We start from the raw sequence: 13,050 nt of genomic DNA, 5'->3' as shown, positions 1-13,050 counted from the left end.
CAAATTCACATGTAAATGAATATTAGCACATATACTTGTGCTTGAATTAATATACAATAAAAATTCCCCTACATATTACATATACTTCTATTTCATTTGTGTAAACTTTTCTAGAGCTAGTTCTTCTCTTTGAGTATAAATCTATAATGTACTTATATGTAATTTGACTTATTTGTGAATATAGACACTGTTAATCAGTATAAATAATTTGAATTATAGGAATTTTGCTACACAATTTTTGGTGTGCAGTGTTTTAGTGTAAATACATCCAGAGATACAAAGTTCTGAACTCAGAAGCTATTGATGGGAGGATGGGTGCGGTGCTTCACACCTGTAATTCCAGCACTTTGGGAGGCCGAGGGAGGCAGATCACCTGAGGTCAAGAGCTCCAGACCAGCCTGACCAACATGGTGAAACCCTATCTCTACTAAAATTACAAAAATTAGCTGGGCATGGTGGTGCATGCCTGTAATCCCAGATACTTGGGAGGCTGGGGCAGGAGAATTGCTTGAACCCAGGAAGTGGAGGTTACATTGAGCCAAGATCTCACCACTGCACTCCAGCCTGGGTGACAGAATGAAGCTCTGTCTCAAAAAAAAAATTAATCATTTAAAACAGTATATATGTTTTAATTACAGATCATAAAAGATGAGTAATAGTGGTAGAGAAAATACTCCCTGAAGCTCAGATACACCCTTGGTAAATAGGATGCAAATTTGAATATCTGGAATACATATTAAGATAAATAGATAGGCTATTATTTCCTAAGAATTTCTAAAACTTTTGGCTCTCATTTTTGTCCGAGGAAACACATGGTGCAGCCTATATATGGTCTGGGTTTATTTAGTGAGCTAAGGAATCAGGGGGGCAATTTGTAATTTCTATTTTTGGGACTCATTATTTTAACTTAAGCACCTTCCTTGACATACTGATAAGAATTTTGAAAAACATGGGCCATTAATAACTACCATGGAAAAGAGGATTTGTAATCAAATCAATGTATCATTCTTTTGATACTATTTCCTTCAGTTTGGGACTCACCATGTTCATGAATATATTAAGGGTTTCAAGAAGTCTGGAAGTTAAGAAATACTTTCATGCTTAGCCAAGGTAGTTCTTTCAAACTTTTTGGATGATGAAGTAGTTTTTTTTCCCCTATAGAATAGAATACTTATATACTGAAGTGCTGGTGTTGCAGGGAAGAAAAAAAAAACCCTTGGGAAACAGATTTTTTTTTGTTGTTTGTTTGTTTTGTTTTGTTTTGTTTTTTGAGATGGAGTTTTGCTCTGTCCCCCAGGCTGGAGTGCAGTGGCTTGATCTTGGCTCACTGCAACCTCTGCCTCCTAGGTTCAAGTGATTCCTCCTGCCTCAGCTTCCCGAGTAGCTGGGACTACAGGTGCCTGCCACGACGCCCGTCTAATTTTTGTACTTTTAGTAGAGACAGGGTTTCATCATGTTGGCCAGGCTGGTCTCGAACTCCTGACTTCAAGTGATCCGCCCACGTCGGCCTCCCAAAGTGCTGGGATAACAGGCGTGAGCCACCGCCTGGCCGGAAGCAGCTGTTTTAATCCATAATTTATTGTCCTGTTGTTTTTCAGAACTTCCTTTTCTTGTTTCTGACATTTCCAATCAAGATAGCTGTATTTTTTTTTCTATAATTGCTAATAGATTTCTGGAATTGGTTGTCTTTCTGAATAACTTGGAGAGATAAATTTATTCTTCTCTATATGTTTACTCTTCCTTAGTTGAAAACATTATAGAAAAGTCATATTTTGTGTTTTTATCAGCAATATTAAAAAGTGTTTTGCATTTCTCTGATGGCCAGTGATGATGAGCATTTCTTCATGTGTTTTTTGGCTGCATAAATGTCTTCTTTTGAGAAGTGTCTGTTCATGTCCTTTGCCCACTTTTTGATGGGGTTGTTTGTTTTTTTCTTGTAAATTTGTTTGAGTTCATTGCAGATTCTGGATATTAGCCCTTTGTCAGATGAGTAGGTTGCAAAAATTTTCTCCTGTTCTGTAGGTTGCCTGTTCACTCTGATGGTAGTTTCTTTTGCTGTGTGCAGAAGCTCTTTAGTTTAATTAGATCCCATTTGTCAATTTTGGCTTTTGTTGCCATTGCTTTTGGTGTTTTAGACATGAAGTCCTTGCCCACGCCTATGTCCTGAATGGTATTGCCTAGGTTTTCTTGTAGGATTTTAATGGTTTTAGGTCTAACATTTAAGTCTTTAATCCATCTTGAATTAATTTTTGGAAATGCAGATCAAAACCACAGTGAGATACCATCTCACACCAGTTAGAATGGCCTTCACTAAAAAATCAGGAAACAACAGGTGCTGGAGAGGATGTGGAGAAATAGGAACACTTTTACACTGTTGGTGGGACTGTCAACTAGTTCAACCATTGTGGAAGTCAGTGTGGCGATTCCTCAGGGATCTCGAACTAGAAATACCATTTGACCCAGCCATCCCATTACTGGGTATGTACCCAAAGGACTATAAATCATGCTGCTATAAAGACACATGCACATGTATGTTTATTGCGGCACTATTCACAATAGCAAAGAGTTGGAACCAACCCAAATGTCCAACAATGATAGACTGGATTAAGAAAATGTGGCACATATACACCATGGAATACTATGCAGCCATAAAAAATGATGAGTTCATGTCCTTTGTAGGGACATGGATGAAACTGGAAAACATCATTCTCAGTAAACTATCACAAGGACAAAAAACCAAACACTGCATGTTCTCACTCATAGGTGGGAATTGAACAATGAGAACTCATGGACACAGGAAGGGGAACATCACACTCCGGGGACTGTTGTGGGGTTGGGGGAGGTGGGAGGGACAGCATTAGGAGATATACCTAATGCTAAATGACGAGTTAATGGGTGCAGGAAATCAACATGGCACATGGATACATATATAACAAACCTGCACATTGTGCACATGTACCCTAAAACCTAAAGTATAATAATAATAAAAAAAAAGTGTTTTGACAGATAAATTTGTTCCAATAAGTATATTGATTAGTAGTGACTTAGTTGAGTACTTATAGTACTTTTTATGTCTATGGTTTTAAAATTTATACAAATAATCTGTGGTAATATTCTCATTACTAAAAAATAAAATAACCAAGACATTTTTAGAATAAATATAAATTTTCCACTCACTAAAGATAATCTCTGTTATCAGTTTGCATTCTTTGGGGCCTTATAAAATGCATTTAAAATATTTACTTTATGGCTTTTGAGTTTTATGATGTATGTAGAAATGTTTCCCTCTTCCTATGGGTTTTAAATAAAATAATCATATACTTTGCCCTTAAACAAGGTTATCAGAAAGTCTGGAAACACAAGTAAATATGCATAATAAATGGATTATTGATATTGTATTATAATGGATATGTTTCATGACATTGCATGCTATGTTCAATGTGTTGTCACTCTTTAGTGCCACGTAGTTCAATGCATTACAAAGTTGCAACTAATGTGTTTCATTGACATTATATTTCCATCAGTCCCTGAACATGCATGTGTGATGTGCTGATTTGTGTCTCTGATTTTCCTGAATAAACCTATCCCTTTGGCATATCTCAGAAGATATTATCAAAGCAGTTCAGTTTATCTATCATCTGTCTATCTCCAAGCTTTATGACTATGTTGTACTTTGGTAGAAAAACTTTTAAAGACATTTTTTTCTGTAATCCACCTACAATTCAATTTTGTACATAGTGTGAAGATAGAATCTGCATTTACTTTTTTTTTCCAAATGGTCAGTTGTTTTTATACATTTTATGGAGCATTCCACATAGAATCTATTTACAGGTAGAAGATAAAGGTTTATTAATCATCCACAAAGAGAAGAAAGTTGAAGATGTGAAGGCAGATGAGATCCTGGGGAAGAGAGTAGATATAGAGAAGGACCAAACATGTATCTTGAACCTTAGGACATATTTGTCTTTAGAGAAAGGGAGCAAGAAAAGGAGTCATGCATGAAGTAGACAGAAAATTCAGGGAAGTTTCAAGATGAGGTCAGGGCAGCAGTAACTAGTGGAGAAGAAAGAATTTGTTGTGAAATGGGTAAAACAAAACATTTGATACATCCCTTATGCAGTTAATTGAATTCCGTGGTACACTGTGGTATAACTGGATTTTAGATTATCTACAATGTATTCCATTGTTTCTGTCCGTGGATACAGATAATTTTGAGTTAACTGTAGACATCGTCTGTCTCTGGGTAATAAAGTCAAATTTTCTAAACAACAGATTTTAAAATGTTATTTTATTAAATTTTTATTTTTATGATGCAGTCAAAAATATTTTCGATGAAAACCAAGTGAACATACTATGATACAATGTCTATAAAAGGGCTTTCAATCTAAACAGTCTATAAACATAAAAGACGTGATGTGTATATGTAACTCAGTTAAAGTATGGGGCATACTTGGCCAGGCCTCTTAGTATCACCCTGTTTGTCAGCACCACAATATGCAATACAAGGCATTTTAAGCTTGCTAATTCCATGTTTTTGTAAGCTAGTATTTCTATCATCTCTTTGTGCCTCACTTTTTCCCACTTCTGTCTTCAAAAATAGATTGAGAGAGGTAGTGAATGTATCCAGGTCTAGTTTGGACATACCATTTGATCAGCCTGTAGCCATGCCTCAAAGGTGATTATCACTGTATAAATACATAGCAACACAGCACCACACTAGCCTTTACCAGCTGCCCTGGAAAGCAGCCAGTGTGCAAACAGTGCCGTGTGTGCCTCTTTGCCTGGTTGTACACTGGCTGAGGATGGATGCTCAGGACTCTGGAGCAGCTGCTTGGTGATAAGATGGGTGAAAAAACCTCCACAGAGGCATTCACCGAGAAGCCCATCCGGAAATGTTGACATGACACACAGGGGCTGCCATTAGTGATGAATGAGGGGTGTTGTCAGTGAGCTGACATGGCACATGGCATGCGACAGGGTGGCTCATTTTGATTCAAGGTATTGAGCAGCCTGTGAGGCTAGGAAAATCAGCCACAGTGACAGGCCCTGCCTTGGTATGTGCAGTCAGAAAGCTGGGTTTGACCAGTGAAACTGTGTTTGGAGCTGGTTGCAGTTTCTTTAAAAGCTACATCCATAAATGTGGAAAGTAGCATTGCCAGCATCATTAACATCATATGTGAAAGAAAATGATGCACGTCCATAAATCATACTAATGAATGCCAGTTAATAGTGATGTGCTGGATGCTGTGTTCCATAGAAGTCTTTCAGTCATTCTCCATCTGCTTACCCTGATTTGTTTTCCTCATTGCTTCATTTTTGCCAGATATTTTATTATATGTGTTTATTTTGTTATAGGTTATTTCCTTCCAATCCCATCCCAAATGGAGGTTGCAGCAGGGTAGAGTCTTTGGACAATCTTGTTTCCTGCTGCATCCCCAGTGTCAAGAATGCTGCCTGAACATAGAAAGTCCTCAATATATATTTGCTGAAATAAAAGTAAAAATTCAGTCTGGTAAGTTTCTAGTGATCTCTCAGAATATTAGAGAGGTTCAAAACATCAATTTAGAATAAGAAATATGTTCTTTTAATGAAATGTTTTTCTTCAAAGAGATTCCTAAACAGCTGAGTTTTATAGTATTCAAAATGTGTAATGCTGTGTTTTTTTTTTGTAAATAGCTGTTTCTGATGGATTTATTAGTTAGCATTACAAATTTCGCCAGTCAACTAATTGTTTTTCATGCACATTGCCAAATAACAGGGTTTGACTAGATTTTCCTTTTCCCTTTTCCATTCCTCCCATCTTGCCCTGAAGAGAATGCTGTCACAACACAAAAACTTTATTCCAACTCACTGTCAATACATTGATTGCAGGAAAAAAAATTATGTACTTGCTTTCATAGATTAGGTTTGTTTATACGCAAAAGGAGAGTGGAGAAATTTGAGTTTTTCTAGGTAGAGAAAACAAAATATTTGTAATTATGTCGTGGGGAGTGGTTGAGCTCTTGGCTTGGAGGTGTCCAAGCAGAGATGGGCTAAATTCGGTTAGGGAAAGTGAGGCTGAGGGCTGCTTCCAAGCCAGGCTGGGATTCAGTATTATCTGGGGCACACTAATAAACAGGCAAACACCACCCCCAGCCCCGCAACAGAATGAAACAAAATAAAACAAAAACAGATTACAAACCCCTGTATTAGTCAGGGTCTTCAGAGAAACAAAACCAGTAGGATGCATAGAGATATACACAAAAGAGACCTATTATGAGGGATTAGCTCACTCAAAGATGGAAGCTGAGAAATTCCACAATCTTTTGTCTGCAAGCTTGAGGCCCAGGAAAGCCTGTGGTATGGTTCCAGTCCAAACCCCAAAACCCGAGAGCCAGGGGAGCCAGTAATGTAGGTCCTGGTCTGAGTCTGAAGGCCCAAAAACCAGGGGCTCTGATGTCACAGGGTAGGAGAAGATGGATGATGTCTTAGCTGAAGAAAAGAGAGCAAATCTGTCCTTCCACTGCCATTTTCTTCTATTTGGACCCTCCATGGGTTGGATGATGCCCACTGCATTGGTGAGCATGATCTTTACTCAGTCCACCAATGCAAATGTAATCTCTTCAAGAAACACCCTTGCAGACACACCTAGAAATACTGTTTTACCAGCTAACTGGGTATCCTTTAGCCTAGTTAAGTTGATGTAAAATTAACTATCACAGCCCCTAGAGGTTCTTCTAATTCAGTATGTCTGGGGAAGAAGCACTGGACTCAATATAAAAACAAAAACAATGCACCAGGTGATTTTAATGAACATAAAATATTAGGAACCACATAAGCTGGGATTGAAATTTCAGGTGGAAAATTGGACTGGATCACGTTTTCTCAGCTATTACCTGAGAGGACTTGTAACCATTTAGTCAAGGCTTTTTGCACTGAGAATTCTAATTCAGATTCTAGAGTTTGAATTCAATTATTGTTTTGTCAGTTTATAATTTTTAGACATTTTAAACATGCTTTCAGATGATTTTTATTTTCAGGCACATTTGGGAAACATTCATCTAGAAGACCTTGAGGTCTCATCCAGCCCAGATATTCTATAATCATTCAAATGCTTCTCTACCTTATCTGTGTGTCGACTAGCCTTTAAGTGTTTTATTTTTGCATTGGGAATCATATAAGTAAATTCATGTATAGTGGTTTATAAATTGGGCAGTTTATGCTCAGCTTAACAACACATGCACAAGAAAAGAGGGCTCATTTCATGCAAACTTCACCATGGAATGACATGCCCTATGGATCACTGGGCCCAGTAACGGTTTTCATTTATTTGCAAGCACGCTGTATAGTCTTGCAGTCTGTGGTATTTCAAAGGTTAAGTTCAACAGCTAGACAAATGATTACAGTAACAAAGTTTAAATAACAAAAAGCTTGATGCGTGAAAACCAAAAACCAATCTTGAATTCCTATAAAGCTACCAGTGCCAATTCCTCATTGTATTTTTAACTACATCATGATTCTGCAACTTGAAATACCCTGCAAGTTGAAAAACAAATAGCCAGGACTTAGGGTAGTATTTCTCAATGACTATTCTGCTTTGAATTTTCATCTTATTTCTGTTTTACTGTATATTTCAATTGAATTAAATAGAGAATTTTAATTAAGAAAAGTGTTCAGAGCCCTATTTTCTTCTCAGATGCTGTATTCTATGGTCTAGTAAGTACTTTGATGAGTTGTAACACTGCAAGATGTTTCCAGTTCCTTTACATCCTGAATTCCACTAGCATATATTTCTGCCAGACTTTCAAAATGGATTCCATTTCCCAAAATTGATATATTTTAAAAAAGAACTTAGTGAAAAAACTTATTCCTATTCTAGTCTTTTAAAGTGCCTAATTTAAGGTATAAGCCATTCTTAACTCCAAGTAGGATTGAACTAATTTTCTTCCTAGCTGTTTTACATAGGTATTCATACTATGGAAGTCTTTGGGTAACTATGTAATCTTAATTTTAGGTCTCTAGATACTGCAGGTAATAACTACAGAAATATAGAATTTTGGAATTTGAAAGGATGTTCAATATAATTTATTATAACACTCAAATTTCACAAGTGAGCAATGAGATTCTGAAGGACTGAGTGACGTGCTCAAGGCCATTTAATTCATGGAAAGCCAATGCAAGTGCCTGGGAATTCAGAAGCCAGGTTCTAAGTTCTCCTCAGCCCTCATCGACTTTAAGTGCCCTTATCCTAGCAAGACTTGTTGGTCCTGGATAATTTGTTTAAGGTATTCAAAAAGATCATTTTTGGTGATTTTGAAAATAAGATAATTCTGCTTATATACTATGTGCAAATATATTTTTATGTACACATATTATAATAATAATATCCATAACACGTATTACATGTAGTAATAAAATGCCTCTGCCCATCCAGACTTAAAGATGATTTGCTTAAAGAAATATGTGGCTTTTGTGGTCGCTCTTTCCTTCTTTCCTCCTCTCCTCCTCCCCAACCTTTATGCCTCAGTTTAGGCATCCCTTCCTTAGGGAGCCTTTATGCGAATACTCCGAGTAGGTTCAGGAATGATTATTATATGTTCTTATAGCACCTTTTAACCTTTCATCACAGCATTTCTAACAATTGTGATTTTTTGTTTGTGTGATTACTTAATTAATGTCCACCTCTCCCCCACTCTACACTGACTCTAACCATGTAAGGACTGAGGCACCTGCTGTTGCTCATGGCTACAACCTCAACTTCCCCCCCAGCCCCCCAGTACCTGGTTCAGTGCCTGGAACATAGTACATTCTTAGCATTTTTTGAATGAAATAAAAAATGAGTGAAATATCCTCTCTCCTAAAATTGACATGTTCTTGAAGTTACTGTTCTGTTTATTTCCTTCCTTCTAGTATCACATTTATGAAAATTAATTTTGATTAGTGGTTCTTACTCCACCAACTACAAATAGGCTTTATTCCAAGCACTTCCAAGTGGCCGCTGGCTGGGGTTCTGCTTAGTGAGGTGTTCCAGGGCATGCTGATCTGCAGGAATATCAAAGCCAACTTCCTGGTGTCCTGGAGCTAAAGAGAGGGAGGGAGGAGACCATGCATGATAGCAAGAGTAAGACACTCTGCAGTCCTCTTAGCAGAAGTTTAGCCAGTGAGTAGAGCTCAAATTGTTCGAGGTGGATCCTCAACATCCATCCCAGTCTGGAGGGACATTGTCCAACACCTAAAGATGAAATTTCCTGAGGCTCTTCTTACATACTTATAAAATGAAAATATCCACCATTTAGTCTTAGCCATAGGGAGATGGCCATTTCCTTAGAGTGTTGAGGACACTCGATGGACACTATTGAGATAAGTCACAGTGACCGCTTGAGCAGACTGAGGCAGATGAGGTCCTGGAAGAGGAGTGAAGAAGTCAGCCTGATAACTAGGTGGTTGAAGAAAGGTAGAGAGATGGGCTAGCTGTGCCCATGACACCTAATCGAGGGTTGGCAGAAGATGTCACTGTACACATTTGGTCTCAAACCAAAGTGCAGAGGAAGATCAGCAAAGAGCATCCCCAGAAAGATCAGGTGTCCCGTCTTGCTTGTGGGATTGAGACCTCTGCCTGACCAGATCCACATGCATGCTCCTTGGAATGCCAGAAGGAAATGCCACCTGTATGCTGTAGGCGACTTTGCCTGTGAAATACCATCTTTTGGAGCCCTGCCCTGAGTGTACATGTGCTTTGAATAAAAAACTAAGTTCCTACATTTCAGGGGAAGATTAATAGAGAAGGGCAGCCATCTTTGCAAGGGATTGCAGAGATACTGAGAAGGTGAACCATGGACTGGAGGACAGGTACAATCCTTTGTTCTGAGGCTGTGAAAGTCAGGCCTGGATTTCACAGCTTAAGATGCACAAGGTGCCCCTGCCATGTGGGGATGGTGAGAAATCCTGAGACAGATTCTGAACACAAGGTGGCTTCATGGGTACAGGGGCAGCTTTATCAGGAAGTAAATTAGTTATACGCTAATCTGTATTGGGCTTTTTGTTATCTATGCATGCTCTCTGGAGCCTTGTGAGAGGTTGATATGAGCTGTGCTGTGGGGAAGTAAAGGAGGTTCCCATCTCCTGAGTGTTAATGCGGGTGGGTAGCCCTGCCTCTTTTCAAAGGTGGTGACAACAGCCCATCCCTATGGAGGCCTTCAGAGCCTAGCAGAGTAGTCCCCAATGGAGGCTCACTGACAACGGTGTTGGCATCATAAGACTTGACCAGAAAGCTCAAGAACTCACTCCTGCACATGCACAAAAGCACTGTGAGATAACAGGGAACAGATTAGCTCCAGAAATTGGGCATTATGTGCATATTAAATAGGAATGTGACATCCTTGGTGCGCACCCGTTGGTGAAGGACAGACATCTACTGACATGTGAAAAGACTGGAGCTTAAGCCATATGAATTTATCTGACACACAGTGTCAAGAGCACTGTGTCACAATTCATTCCAAATGGTAGCTAACATTAATTAAGCACCTACTATCTGCCAGGCACTACTCTAATGGCTTCATGTGTATCGCCTCAGTCAATCCTCATAACCATCTTACTAGTTAGGTGCTTTTATTATCCCTGCTCTGCTGATGGCATTCTCTTGCTCAAGGATGTAAGTAAATGAATCAGAATATGAATCCAGTGAGTCTGACTTCAGCACAGTGCCCTCAGTCATTACCTATAATTCCTTTCTACATCAGTCTGCCTCCATAGACAAAACTCAGTTTTGGCTTGAGTGTTCATATAAATAGCTCACTCAATAACAGACTACCTCCTGGTCATGTTGGCATTATCTGGCACACATGGAAGAGTTCTCATCGTAAGCCAATCACCACTCACTGTACTAATTGCTCAGCAACTATAAGCACAGCACAGTAAAGGCCAACACTTACATGTGTATGGCATACAGGCACACACCTTGCCCACTCTTTTTTTTTCCCAAACGCTTTAAAAATCCTTCTCACTCATCATGTGTTCTTATCTCAATGTTTTTTCTTCAGCCATGTTTACTTCGTAATGACACCCTTCCCCCTTGGAGTTCTTTTTAGAGCTTTGCAAAATTTTATCAGTGTGCTTTATGGACTCCCTGCTCTCCTCCTCTTCCTGCCTTTCAAATGTTGGTGCCCCAGGATTCTGTTCTCCTTCTACCTCTCTTGTCACTGTCTATGCTCTCTATGCTATCTTTGGGTAATCTCAATCACTTTCATGGCTTTGCCTATGAACAAGTTGCTCACAAATCCCATTTTTCTCTCTCTTCTCACATCTTTTTCCTACTCTGGGGCTTATTGAGATTTAACTAAAAAAGATGTATGACATGTGGTCTTTTCTCTCAATGACATTTTAACTTAATTGCTATTGAGTCCATATATTAATGAGAAATAAATACTATCTTTAGGTATGTATTTAACTATTCAAAGTATTTTGATTTTTAGTTGACTTAAGAATATAACAATAAACATTTTGTAGTGTATTCAGATCATAATTATGTTAGATATTTAATGTGCACATTTAATTTTTATTGGTAATAAAAACCATAATACTAAAATAAGAATTAAAAGCCACTTCAGGGAATACAGAAATCTTAATTAATAATATTTTAGTTACTTACATTTAATAGAATGATTCTTTGAAATTACCTTGTCTCAAAAATTAAAGCATAAAATGAACTTACAGATATCCAGTTTTTAATGCACTTTTATATACAGAAAATATAGACAAAACTTAGTCATATGCATAGACATAAACTTTGTTTTGCTTATGTGGAAAACATATTCCTCAGTAGCCATCTGTAAGTTTAGTAACCAATAGAAAATGGAAAATTGTACTTTCTTTAGTCTGTAGATACATCCACAGGATTTTTTCCTTTTTTAAAATATAAAAATGAGTTAATTCTCTCAGAATTTTCTGTTACTAGTTAATTCCTCTGAAGCTATATTGGCAGAGAAAAAGTGACTCTGGAATTATTCAGATAATTCTGGAAAATATTTTAGTTCCACACAAAGTATTTAGTTTAAACCATGCAAGTTTGTGCTTCACCTTTTCTCAAAGGTTTAAAGTTAATTTTATTTGAATTTAATTTTTAAAAGTTGTCTACAGGCGATTTGGGCATAGAAGACAATTTAAGGAGAAGCCTAGGACATAAATCATCTATTGTGACTCAGCATCATCATCTGCTGAAACCATAAGATGACATATGCTGAAACATTCAAGTCACAATCTGTGACATCTTTACAAATTTCAATAAATAAGACAGAGCAAAATATTGTGCAAATATGCAAAATAACACTGTGTCGGCTCCTTGTAATCAGTGAGGCAAGTCTGTTTTAACTCCAGGTGTCTCTATAATCACAGTGACGGCCTTGTAAACAGGTAATGATGTGGACAGAGCCATCTGTGCTGCGCTGCAGACCCACACAGAGTTCTACTGGAAGGGAGGAGCCCGAGGCAAGTCCACTGAACGTGGGCACTTCCCAGTAAATACTCCAGCTGACACCCAGTTTCTCAATATTTGAAGAGAAGCTTTTGGAAATTAAGGAGCATGTGTGTGTTTGTGTGTGTGTGTGTGTGCCTGGAGGGGTATGTAGGGGTGCTCTTGCTAAAAGAAACCATGCTTTCAAGGCTATTTTCTCACTATGAATTGAACAAATATGATTTAACACTCAAATCTGAATAATTTTTTTTCCAAGGTATTATGGGTTCTTCCACGAAAGCAGTAAAAACCCTTGATTCACTGCATGAGAGAGCTGTAGGGAATTAAAAATACATGGTTATATTAGTTTTAAAATATTGTAGCCATTACACATATATCTAGTTTAATGTTACCTTCTGAGTAGATTTTCTTTTTGTGATCCTCAACTTTCATAACATTTTTTTTTAACTATTTCAGTGTGATTTTTGCTGTGGTTTGGACTGCAGGGTTTGGACCAGAGCATTAAATGTGGAACAACAGTATTTTCTACCCTTGGCAATGGTAGCATTGGAATTAAGAAAAGGAGAAAGTGATCCCAGGGAAAACACAAGTGAGATGTGAGG

This window comes from Nomascus leucogenys, chromosome 7b (genome assembly GCF_006542625.1).
Source record: "Nomascus leucogenys isolate Asia chromosome 7b, Asia_NLE_v1, whole genome shotgun sequence".
NCBI classification, from domain to species: domain Eukaryota; kingdom Metazoa; phylum Chordata; class Mammalia; order Primates; family Hylobatidae; genus Nomascus; species Nomascus leucogenys.
This window is presented reverse-complemented; position numbering follows the sequence as displayed.